This window comes from Chaetura pelagica, unplaced genomic scaffold (assembly GCF_000747805.2).
Source record: "Chaetura pelagica isolate M959 unplaced genomic scaffold, ChaPel_1.0 scaffold150, whole genome shotgun sequence".
In the NCBI taxonomy this organism is placed as follows: Eukaryota; Metazoa; Chordata; class Aves; order Apodiformes; family Apodidae; genus Chaetura; species Chaetura pelagica.
Window position 1 is genome coordinate 3,485,028 of NW_009952052.1, and position 12,792 is coordinate 3,497,819.

A 12,792-nucleotide genomic window follows, 5' to 3' on the forward strand; every position below is an offset into this window, starting at 1 on the left:
TCTTCCTTTCCTGCAGACTGAAATTAAGGTTGTGTCCCTCCAGGTCGACAGACTTTTCCCTTCAAAATTCTTTCTGACTTTAGAAATCTTTCCAAGCTTGGGTCTCCAGGACATACAACCAGGTACAGGCTATCAGCAGTTGACAGAAGCCACATACCCCAGCAGCCCGTGTCCTGCTGCTGCTGCTGCCCCCTCCAGCTCTCCTCAGGAACAGTTGTAGGCTCCAGAACCTCGTAATTTGATCCTGCCTTCCTCTTGAGGGGAATATCGTCCACTGCTGACAGCTGCTGCATGCATACCATGGTTACACAAGATCAACAAACCTTACTGTCACCGACGTTTTATTTGTTTCCTCTGCTGGGCAGAGTCTGTGAGATAACACACCCAGTTGTCTGAGAGGCAGGGCTCAGGAAATTTTCTGTCTACAAGTTCAGCAAAACCTGAGATCCTCCAAAGTGCCTTATCTTGTGATGGTAGGTACTGGCAAACCACCCATTGCTTGAGAAAATTTGGAAGATCAGGGGATGAAAAACATCATCTTCATCTCAATCCAAAGGCATGTAGAGTTAAGACATCAATGGTGCTTTACTTCTTGGCATTTCTATTAAGTTGCTAATGTATTACAAAAGCGTCTTGACCAACTCAGCAGGAGAGTTGATAGTATCATAATCTGCCAGTATAAAAACAAAAGCTGTAAATGCATTTGCAAACATCTTAATTTCGTGTGGTATCTGCCATCTCTTCATTTTCAGATTAGTTTGTGCCTGGTTTTATTGGCAATCCAATTGTGTAAATCACATTACGTGGACTGGATAACTCCAAAACTCTGAACCCTAAACTGTTGAAGCATCCAAACAGAATCATTCTGGCAGCCAAGAGCAAAGTGTCTTCTCTTTTCCAAGGCAAAACTGCACCGGACCTGCATTACCCAAGATCTTTCTCCTTCACTCAGGTAATTCTTCCCTGTGAGAGTTGCAAATGTTACTGCAGTGTATCAGAGAAGGGTGTTGCAGGTGTCCCTCAGACCACTTTTTCACCAAAGCATGCCCCAGCCTCCCCACCAAAGCAGCACCTTCTCTGCCAAATGGGCTGGAAGCCCAAGCTGAGCTCTTACATCACTCCAGCTTCTGCACATCCCCCCCCCAAAAAAAAAAATCCAAGTCTACAACATCTGCTAGGCCTATTTAAACATTAATGTGTACTGCTCCTCTATCAGTTTCATCATACAGCTGTGGAGTCCTTGGGATACACCAAAATAAAATCACTGCTGGAATGAGCTTGGGGTAGTTTTAGCAACATACAGGGGTCAAAAACCATATGAGAACAGCTTGGTGTCTTTTCTTCTCTTTCTTCTGGCTTTTAATTACATATGTGTTGGCTTCTCCTGCTTTCCTTTTTCATCTGCCTGCTGTTTTTCACAGTTATGACAAGGAGCAGGAGAAGGTATGACTCCCAGGAGCACAGGACAAGCAGCAGTCTAGAGGGTAGGCAGGGGTGTGAAAAAGGAGGCCTGGGGATGACAGCAAACCTCTTGCACAGAGCACCCCCCTAATGCAGTAAGATGTTTTGCTGGGTACAGTAGTGTCCTGTCAGGGGGTTTAAAGAGTAAACAGTATTTAAAGCCATTCTTGGCCTTCACCCTTGAGTGCACAAATTTGACCAGGAAACTTGGCTCAAAAGCAGAATCCCCTTGAAGTTTGAAGGCACTCAGACTTGGGATTTTGGAAAAGCCTAAGTGGAAAATTGAAATCCAGCTTTGAATTCCAGAGTGCCCAAACTTTACTAAGTATTTGGATGCAACAATATTTTTTAGCTCAAATAAAATGCATTTTAATCCATTCTCAGGCGCATTTGGATAGGAACTTTTCAATGTGAACGAAGAACCCTGCTCTTCCATTTCAATATTGAAGAGGGAACAAGAGTATTTATTATCTTCTCTATCACATATTGTATTCATAAATTTTTGAAAGAAATGGGAACGTATATGCATTTTGGAGAAACTCCTCCAGGAAGGAATTTTTTGGATCATGGCTAAATGATGTGAGAAGTCTTTAGAGAGGCCAAGAGGCCCTTCTTTTTTGTTCATGTGAGTGCTCAGTAGTAGAAACATTCCCTGCCAAACTAAATGACCTTCCAGTAAACTAAGAAAACAATACAATTAAGGGAACCAATGTCTTGCAGGCATCTGAAATCTATAAGAATACACAGAGACAAGCATTTATTTTGTTTTTTAAAAGTGCATCCTTTGGCTGAGAAATGTCTGTAAGCATCTCTATGTGTGATGCATCTGAATGAACTGAGCAGAAGTGACTCTTAACACCGTTTTTTTGAACATGCTTTTGCTGAACACTCTAAACTGTGAGAGCGTTCCGTGGAAGTTCTTTTCTGCTTGAAAAAGGCACCACAAGATGGCACCTTCTGAAGAGAATATCTAAGATTAAAATGGAAAAGGCCCTGTCATTTTATAAAGAACTGTTAGCGAACAGATGGTGGAATATGAATGAAAAATGCAACAAGGACTAAGCAATAAGATGGGGAAGCATTATGTAATCTTTGGCATTTATAAATTTGCAATCCATGACTGAAAACATTTATATACGTTTTGCTTTGTGACTGATCCAGTAAATATACTGTACGTGTATATGTTACATACTTGTAACAAATGCTAGGGCTTGACATACATTTTTTACCCTTACATAGAAAATTTGGGCATAAGCTACTGAGCCTCCAAAACCCATACAGAGGAAAATGACAGCTGCAAAATACAAATGTGTCCCATTTCCTTTAATTAAGAGATCAGAACTGTAGATTGGTGATTGATTGCAGCTATCACTCTCTGCTGTATAGATTTTAATTTGAATAAAAATTACGAAAATTCTGGTGATATTTTATACCTTGACTGGCAATGAGGTGTAAACGAGAACCAATATGGTTCCTCACTGCAGCACTTTTTTTACCAGTGTGCCTGTCAGATTGTCTAATGCCATGGATAATGGCAGTATATCTGTCTCTGGAGAAGGAACTGTTTGTTCATTTAGTTATCCTCTTTTTACTGTGTACTCCCACAGAAATAAAGGGTTTGCAACAATAATTCTTAGATAATTGAACCCTGGAGATCTGCATGCAAGGCAGTGATATACACTTGAGAGCCTCAGCATAGACCACTTGAAAGACCTTTTAAGCCAATATTATTAGGTCATTGAATCAGAACACAACAGAGATGTGGTTAAAATTGTGTCTTATTCTTTCCACTTCCACATGCAGAATTCTAGTTCAGAACACTTCAGAACAATAACCTTCTATGAAGTTTGTTATATTAAATTTAGACACTAGAGAACATCCTTTGCCTAATTATGAAAGGTTTGAAATATTTTAAAATCTGAAACTGGAAACTCCTTGCTTCAAATAATTTAATTGAATATCTCAGTTCTGAACACATCCATTTGCTATGAAGCCCTGTCATAAACCCCAATTGCTTCATATAACATTTTATTGACAAATTATCTTTTCTAGCCTTATAGGATGAATTGAGCAATATCAACTCAACAGAAACCAGGTTTTCCAAAAATCAGTTGCTAAATTATATTAGTTACTAAACTATATTAGTTACTAAACTGCCACCATCTGTAGAATGACAGCCTTTTTCCTGTATGCTGCAACTTTACAGCTCTGCAAGACTATGGAGATAAATAAGATAAATTGATACTGTGTGTTTTAAAAAACAATTTATTTTTAGACCAAAATGTCAAACACAAGATTTAAAAGCTGGTGATTTGCCAAATGGTTGAAACCACACAGCCAACAATTCTTCCTTACAATTAACAGAGTTCTTATTTGCAGAGATATGTTAATTATGGTTTCTGATAATGTGATAAGATAATGTATTTTCATTTGTGTAAAGAAAAATAGGAGAAAAGCATATATACCTGAATGATTAATGGAGGCAGAGAAAAACAGGGAACTAGATAAAAGCAAGAGCCACAACATTGCAAAACAATGTGGAAGAAAGTATCTAGTACAATCTGAGGTTCCTATCAGTCACACTGACCCCTTCACAAACTTATAAATTATGTCAGCCTGTAAAAATGGATTGCTTAACTTTCTAGGTAAGTCAGTGATATGTGAGTTCACTGAACACAATGCCTTTATAATAGCCATTAATCTTCATGGAAAAAGTGCTCTATGTGCTCTGGAATGCACCATATCCATTCTGCTCTGAAACCTCATCTTTGTTCCTAGCAATTACCATCTGTTCCTAATTTCTGACATTTTGTGTCAGTGGCAAAGACTATTCAAGCTTCTGTACACAATATGATCTAAGATAGCTAATATATTTTATATAGTAAGGCCATATTTCTAAAAGCAATAAATAAAATTTAGCTTGTAAAGCAGAATATAATGTACTTCTGCTGATGCCAGTTTCAACAAAAGTAGGAACTGGAGACCTTTTACAGATCTTGCTGTGAGCAGCCCATACGTTCTGCCTGCATGTATGTCAAAATTACAAACAGTCCTTGTAGAACCAACTTTTGTTGTCAGAACAAAATAAAACAAAATTCCTATATCAACACATTTTTTCAACACAGGTAATTAGTTCATGTAAATTTCACCCTTACATAAAGGATTCAAGTTATATTTTACTCCTGCAAGAAAAGGTAAACAGTCATTGAGAAAACTCCTGCATTTGCATTTTGGTTGTTGAACCAAATTGGGTGCTCTCTCAGAATCTTTATTTTAACAGAAATCAGATGATCAAAGGATCACACCGTGGCAGTTTTGAAAGCAGAGGCTTCTTTCTTCCCTGAGCTTGATTTTTAAGCCCTTGCAAACTTGTAAAGATTTTTCAAGAGTACAACAGCTTCACCAGCAGGTGGCTTCTAGCCTAGGGTACCTTGTCCTGCTTGAAGGTTTACTTGGCTTATTTGTTTTAATCCCAAATGGCAAAGCTGATCTACGCAGTGTGCCTTTCTAACTCACATGCCATCAGTTTAAAAGTCATTACTACTCTACTGACTGATATATTGGGTTAAGCTTTGAGGAAAACATGAAACCCCTGAAGGAGCTGCTTGTGTCACTGCAGATGCCATGAGAGATTCTAGCAGTTAAAGAAAATATTTTAAGAATATTAACACTGTAGTTTTGGGGAAGGAGGTGGAAGGATTTCTCCCTTGAAGACAGATGGCCAATGCTTAAAAATAAAAAGATAGATAAATAGATAGATAGATAGATAGATAGATAGATAGATAGATAGATAGATAAATAGAGCATTTCCTCTATCCAGTAAGCCACTCTGGCATGTCAGGTAATTTTGAGGCCTGATCCAAGACACACTGAAATAGATGAAAACAATACAATGATGAATTTCCCAGTTGGCTCAGTGGAACGTGTCATCTCACATGTCTACTGTCTACTTCATCTACACTGTCTACTTCATATGTACACAAAAAGCAAAAAAGAAGGGGGGAAAAAAAAAAAAGACAGGACAATGTCGGAGGCTCCAGTTGATAAGATTGCACTTATTCTCACAGGCCTAGAATGCCACAGGTGCCCCATTTTGATATGCTGAAGGACCTTGGCTCTGCCCTGAATGCACCTCTGCTTCCCATGACAAAAAGAGTTCCAGGCCCTTCTGTAGGACCCTCTCCTCTGGCAGCACTTTCCACTGTTCAGGAACATTGAAATATTGCTCTTTGGATCAGGGCAATGATGAGTAGGATGGATTATATACATGGGTAGGAAGATAATAGGTATTTGCCAGTCCAGATATTTTACTTATTTGTCCCAGCTTGACAATGAAAATATTTTTAACCTGACTCCAAATTATCAGCTTATTTTGGCTTTTCTTTGAATTAGGATCTATATAATACATCTTCGGAGAAACAACTGTAGATATAAAGAGTTGTTTGTTTTGTCCTTTTAATTACTGTGAATACTTCAAGAGATTAAATAACATGGAAAGGGAAGGGATATCTAAGTTAAAGTACAATGTTGGCACAAGAACTATCATGCATAAACCAGCCAGGAACTTGGTCTGGAAACCATAATAATTCAAATAATCAAAGTAATGTTATTCTGTAATTACTTTCCTGGGGCCGTAGTATGGACTAGAAATCTAACCAATTTCAAGATAAATTTATGAACAGGATTTGATGAAGTGGTTTCTGAAGTAGCAGGGGATTTGAATCAATGACACAAGAAGTTCTTTCCAGTGCTGGATCATAAGATCATAAATTAAACTACTGCTGCTCTACTTCTCTCCTTCAAGTAGCAGCATGGAGCAAGAAATGAATTTCATGTCTCTATAGTCAATTTTCTGTTATCCAATATGTTATGAGATTGAGTTAACCTGGATAGTGCTAGTGGAACGTGCTGGCCAGGCTAGATTAAGGCTGAATCTGGCAGAAATTTCTGCACTGAGCTTCCTGCATCCACATCCTGAGTGAATAAATTCTGACAGACCAGAGCTGATCCCTGGAGCTCCTGGCTGCTGGTGCTGGGCTTCTGAATATTCCAGGATGCAGGGGAACTTAAAGCAGGCAAACCACTTGAAGGTGTGGAACGACTATCCCATTTAATGTACTGCCATGCTCAAAAATGCTCAAACCCAGGCAATTTAACAGGACGGAGCTGCTTAACTCTGGCTTAATGCCAGTCATAACAGACCCTGCTAACTCAACAAACAGGAACCCAACCATGCCTGTGTTTCCCTCTTCCTGCTCTGCTTTGCAGAAATTGATTTTGGCTTGAAGCAGGGTTGGATCTGACCTAGCTGTGTGCAGCTACCTGGCTGCTATAAACCCTGTCAAAACAGCCTGTTGCAAACAGGTAGCACAGACCCCAGCGTGGTCCCTTAGAGGCTAGAAAACACCTGGGTCCTTGGCAGACTTTTCTGGTGTCCAGTGAGTAGTGTTGGCAATAGATTATTTCATTGCCTATAGATAATAACGTGATTCCTACAGCTGTGATATATTGATGATACAGAATACATACAAGCATTATGCATCATACTGCATAGAAAATTTTAAAGCTGATAGACATTCAACTCCTAAGAAAGAGCTTAAAATTGCCTCTTATAGGTCCTGCCCAGTGTCAGTGTCTTTGTTTCTCTGCCCCATGTTGTTAATATACTTTGATCTCCCCCCACCCTTAACCTTATCTTGCCTCATTCAATGCACAAGATGGATGGGTTCAAAGGTGGTTTTTCCCTTGGTTTTTGTTTTATTGATGTAAATCAGTATTTTTCTGTTTTTCAGCAGCAACTGACCTATTTTGTGTGATATTTTCTAAAACTATTCAGCCAAAGGAAGACACCACTCACAGAAAAATGTATATATATGGTTTACATTTGCAACATTATAAATATCATACCACCAGAAAACAAAATGTACCAGACAATCTGACAGCCCTCCCATACCCTTCATCCCCCAGCTGCTCCCTCTTCCAATCAGTGTTAATCAAAATTGAAAGAGAATTTCCTTCTCTCAGGAAACCCTTTTATTGTTTTTAAAGGTCTTCTCTATAAAGCAGAAAGAAAATGTAATTTAAAAAATATTTCCCTGGAAACAACTTTTTCTTTCCCATAGCCAGTTCATTTCATGGACGAAGGTGCCTGGAAGCCTTGGGAGCCCTGGAAGATGCCTAGATACTGGAAGCCCAGAAATTCCCAGCCCTTCCATATGGCCGAATTGCTTGTGAAATGTGAATCCTGGAAATTCAGAGTTCCTGAACATGATCTGACAAAAGAAATAGTTTTACTGGCAGAAATCCTAGCTGGCCCTATTTTTACTGGCAGTTCAAGGCATTGGGCTGAACTGTCCAAGACAGCAGGTGACTGAAGATCATCTCTCTGGTCAAGACCCACAAAGCTGGATATTCATGAGATTCAAACTGAAGAGTATGCCTGTATTTCTCTCCTTGGGAGAGCAAGTGCTTAGAGGTAGTTGACTGGAAATACCAGATAAAGATGGTAGCTGGACACACTCCTCCCTGGAGCTGGGCATCCTCTTCTGAAGACATGAATTCTAACTGGCAAACAGCCTCTCAGTAGTCTTAAGTCACAGGCTTAATTTCTCTGAGTCTCAAGGGGTTCAGCCTCAGAGCTCCTGCTTCCCAGAGGAGCACCTCTGGACTATACTCAGGACCACAGAGCAAGGGGTAGCCTCCAGTGCCTGTCTGACATGAAAGGAATAGCCAGGTGAGCTGGGAAAGGGATTGTCCTGCAAATGTAAAGGAGAACAGTGGCTGTAACTCCCCATGGCTACTGCCCAGTATGGGTCTCCTGCCACCCCATAATTTGATGCAGTTTCTTCCAGCTGGGACAGATCAGAAAACCCTGCATGTGTCTCCAAGACTCACTAACCCCTGACACAATCTAACAGCTGGGGCTATTCTCACACATGTAACTTTGAGCTGAATTGAGTCCCAAAAGCAGATTTCAGCAGTACAGCAGGACAAGATTTGCAAATGATGCCCTCATTTTTTCAGCTGGCTAGGATGTGAGTTCTGCATCTGTGAACTGAAATGATTAGATCAAAGGACTAATCAGGGCAGGTTTCTCTATTAGCTAGATAATAGGTTGGTGAAGCTAAAAGTCTCTAAACAAACTTGACAGATTTTTATAAATTTCCACAAGGAGGAATTTTAACATGTGTGCTTAAGTGGCTTCATCTTTGGTAACTTTTGAAAACTGATAGGTGGATGGTCTATAGTCAGTGCCAGCATCAACATTCTTTCTTTTCCTAGAAGCTGAAGATTTAAAGATTTTCCCATCGGAAGGATTTATGTAAGGATTTATGAATCCTGAAAAAGTTGGCTTAACCTGTATTATTCTTCTGTCTTCTGGAAATTTTATTTTTAACTAACTTTATTTTTAAATATAAAAACAGTGGCAGCTGTTTCTGCTTTCCCTTTCCTTTGCAACAATGGCCTGGAGAGCACGAGTTGACCTACTCTGATGTAAATTACATTAGAACTAGTTCTTGATCTATTTATTTGTTAAAGGATTAAATTTTCTTATCTCTTCTGAAATATTTGGAAGGGAGATTAACACTGTAAAAACCTTAGGAATGATGGCAATAAGAAAATCTGAGTCCCCAATGGCACTGCTTTTTCATACAAAGATTAACTGTGTTTATCACAATTAGTATCAGTAATAAAAAGAGAGGAGCTGAAGACAGACTAGGAAAAAAAACCTGATGAATGCTCATCCAACTAGGATGCTGTCAAATCTTCTGGGCCTGCTGTAATTCACCTGAGGACACTTAATAAACTGATTGAAATAATTTCCAAGCTACTAGCAGTTGTCTTTAAAAACACACAAGGGAATGGTGAAGTTCTTGAGGGCCTGGAAAACGGCAAATGTGAAGTCTATCTTTAGAAATGGGAAAAAGAAAGTGTCAGGGACTTGCAGAAGAATCCTCTTAAGTCCAGTTCCTGGAAAAGTACTGGAACAATAATCAGCTAAACTATTTGTAAGCCCTTGGAAGATAACAGGAAGGTAAGTAAAAGCCAACATGAATTTGTTGAGAATAAACCTCTCCAAAGTAGCTTCACTTCTACTTACGGTGAAGGAAGAGGTTTTGTGGACAGAAGAGAGTCAATAGATGCCAGATATCTCTAGATAGTAAGATCAGTGCAAGACTCAAGCGTAATGATAAGTAGGGTTTTAGTTGTCTTAGAGCCAGTGTAGGGGTTTGGATAGACAGAGATATGCTTTTTATGAATAACATGTTGGGATCACCCTCAAGTACACTAGAAGGCAGTAGTACAACCCTCACAAGCTGGAAACATAGTTCAAAAAACAGGACATGGGTCAATAAACATACTCAGGCATATAGAAGTCTGTAAAAATAATCTGATCAACAGGTTGGGCAGTAATTCTGCAGGAAAAGCTAAGAGGGTTATAATACATCACAAACTCTGCATGAAACAATGTCATGTGGTTAAAGAGACAAATATCATTCTGAGATATATAAACAGAAATTTCATCTATAAGGTATTTCTACTTGGGATGATAAGATCACAGTAGAGGCACAATATTATGTTTTCAAGGTCTTTATTCAAGGGATATGTAAACTATTTGTAAAGCATACTAAGAAGAAGAATGACCAGAGTTCTAGAAAGTATGATATATGGAAAAACTATGCCAAAGGAAGTTGGAATGTTTAGATTGGAGAAGGGCTGGCAGGAGGAGGTGATAACACTGTTTAAATATGTTAAAGGTAATAAATAGAACTAACTGTTCTGCCTGTAGCAGGCTAAGATTGTAGACGCTGTAGCTCAGACCCAAGTGATGAAACCCTGTCAGTGAGCAGAGCGAGAACTGGAACAGGATGTCCAAGGACATTGGGGACTCTTTGTCATTGCTATTTGGAGACCAGCATTAGACAATCATCTGCCAAGAATGGTTTGGATATAGCCAGACTTCTTGTGGAGAAGAATTTGGTGACTCCGTGAGGTTTCTTTCACTCTGTTTTCTATGGGCTATGATAAATATAATCTAGCAATAAAACTTTGTGTTTTGGACCTTTAGATTCAGTATGTGGACAGTTCTTCTGAAATAGGAGATTTTCATAGTATCATGCTGCTACAGAGACCACATTTCAGGCAAGGAAAATGGGGTAGTTGAAACATCCAAAATGTCTTCAATACCTGCTGTGTTATACTTAAAAATAAAACAAAATGTTCTCAAACTAAGGAGTACAGCACATAGTTTGGTTTGTTCATCTGGATGTGGCTTTCAGTAAGAGGTTACGTACCACAGTACCACATTCTTAGTAGTAGTTTCTTATAAACTTCTGGAGTTTTATTAATAATCACTGGACTGTGTTGTTGAGGTAGATCTCTGCAGCGAAGATTCATCACCCCGAGACCATAAACCACCACAAATGATGATAAGGAATATTAATGGGAAGACTCTGGCTTAATTTTTAAAATAAATGTTTATAGATACCTCAGTACACAAAACAATTTTTAAAGAGTTATTACATCTTTTATCACCTTCGTAAGGTTTTACTGAAGTTTATAATGTAAAACAACCCATCAGTGCAACTGCAGCATGCAGCCTCCAGAATGGGGTCAGTGCCCTGGTAGCAGAGGAGGTGCTGGGATCTGTGTCCATGAAGGCTCTGAGCTAGTGGCACCTGAGCCCTGTCTGCACCAGCACACAGGGGCAGTGATGGGAGATGCCCTGTTGTGGGACAGAGTTCCGTGTCTGCTCACCTGACCTGCTGCCTAGGGAGGTTTGCTGTATGGCAGGAACTTGGATCAGGGATGTTTTGGAGATGCTGATGCAGCTTGCTCAAACCTGAGACTGTTTGTCCCCTGCTGCTGTTCTGCAGATATGATATAGTCAGAGGCAAGCATAGCTGCATGGCTTCAGAGGTGATGGTCAAGGATCAAGGGTTCTACAGGGTATCTTATCAATTCTACAGAAGATGGTGAAAGACTTGAGGAGGACTGGATGGATTCTGCAAGTGAACAACTGGTTTCACTGCTGGTTTTAACAGCAAGGATTCAGCTTTTACAGCCATGAGGCCTTCTTTGACAGCCGAGGACTGTTTGGAAGAGATGGGATTCTCCTGCCAAAGTGAAGCAGCAGACTGGCCACCTCAGTGAGGAGAGCTTTGGACTTCGAGTGATAGGGGAAGGAGAGAATGATCAACAATGAAGCAAGGCAGTGGTGGACTGTTTGGTAAGCAAAAGGTGTTGGATTATGTGAACACAGCAGGGCACAAACCATCCAGAAGGTTTCTGGAGTATGTTGACAACAGCTTCCTGCAACAGGCGATGAAGGAAACAATGTGAGTATATGCTCTGCTGAACATACTTGCAAACAAGGAAAGACACCTCAATATTAAGACTGAGTGGCTTTTGTACGTTGTAGATATGATGAAGAAATCTGTAGGTGCATAAATCAGCAATTGAATGTGCTGGAGAGGTTGCATTTTATGCATATTTAATAATTATGACTTACTGAGTCATCAGTGACAACTCAGGATTTATGAACAGTGCTTCTTATGAGATCAAACATTTTCTGTGTTATCACAGCAGGGTTATTTTAATATCATGGTCAGCTGTAAATAGCTTTAAGTTACCTCATTTCTGCCTTATAATTTACAAAGTAGATTTTTCTGAAGACTTTCAAGTATGACTTCTAGTGAGAGTATATCTGATTATTAAATTTTTGTTTCCTGTCTTGAATTTGAGGTCTTACCTACACAAGCAAAGTCAACAAAGCACTTTCCACTGATCTCTTATGTGACATCAGTAAATGATTTAACAAATCTGTTTGGAACCCTGTCACGATCCGTGACCTATTATATCTCCTTATTGGAGTGTATTAACTTATCAGGATTTGCTGAGAGATCCACACGTGGGTATCGCCTCACACAGAGGATACAGGAACTTATGTCCTGACTTTTTTGAGTGAATAACCTGCTCAGTGCTTACTAATATTTCTAACAACAGCAAGGTTTATTGTGGGGAAAACAAAGCAATTTGGGGCAGGAGGTTCAAAAGGAGTGATTACAACACATTAAACATATATGGGTACACCTTAGTTACACAAGACAAAATTATATTTTTCCCTATAAGCTGGGGTAGCCGGAATTGTCTCACCACGGCAGTGCAGGTAGGATGAGCTGGGTAGCAAAGAGGCTGCGGGCACTCCAAGCGCAGGTCGCCCCCCCCGTAGCTGCGGCACAGCTGTTTGCAGACCCTGGAAACGCGGCGGTTTCAGGCGGCGCTGGGACTTTTGGCAGCAGCGGCGGCAGGCAGGCAAGCGGCAGAGGC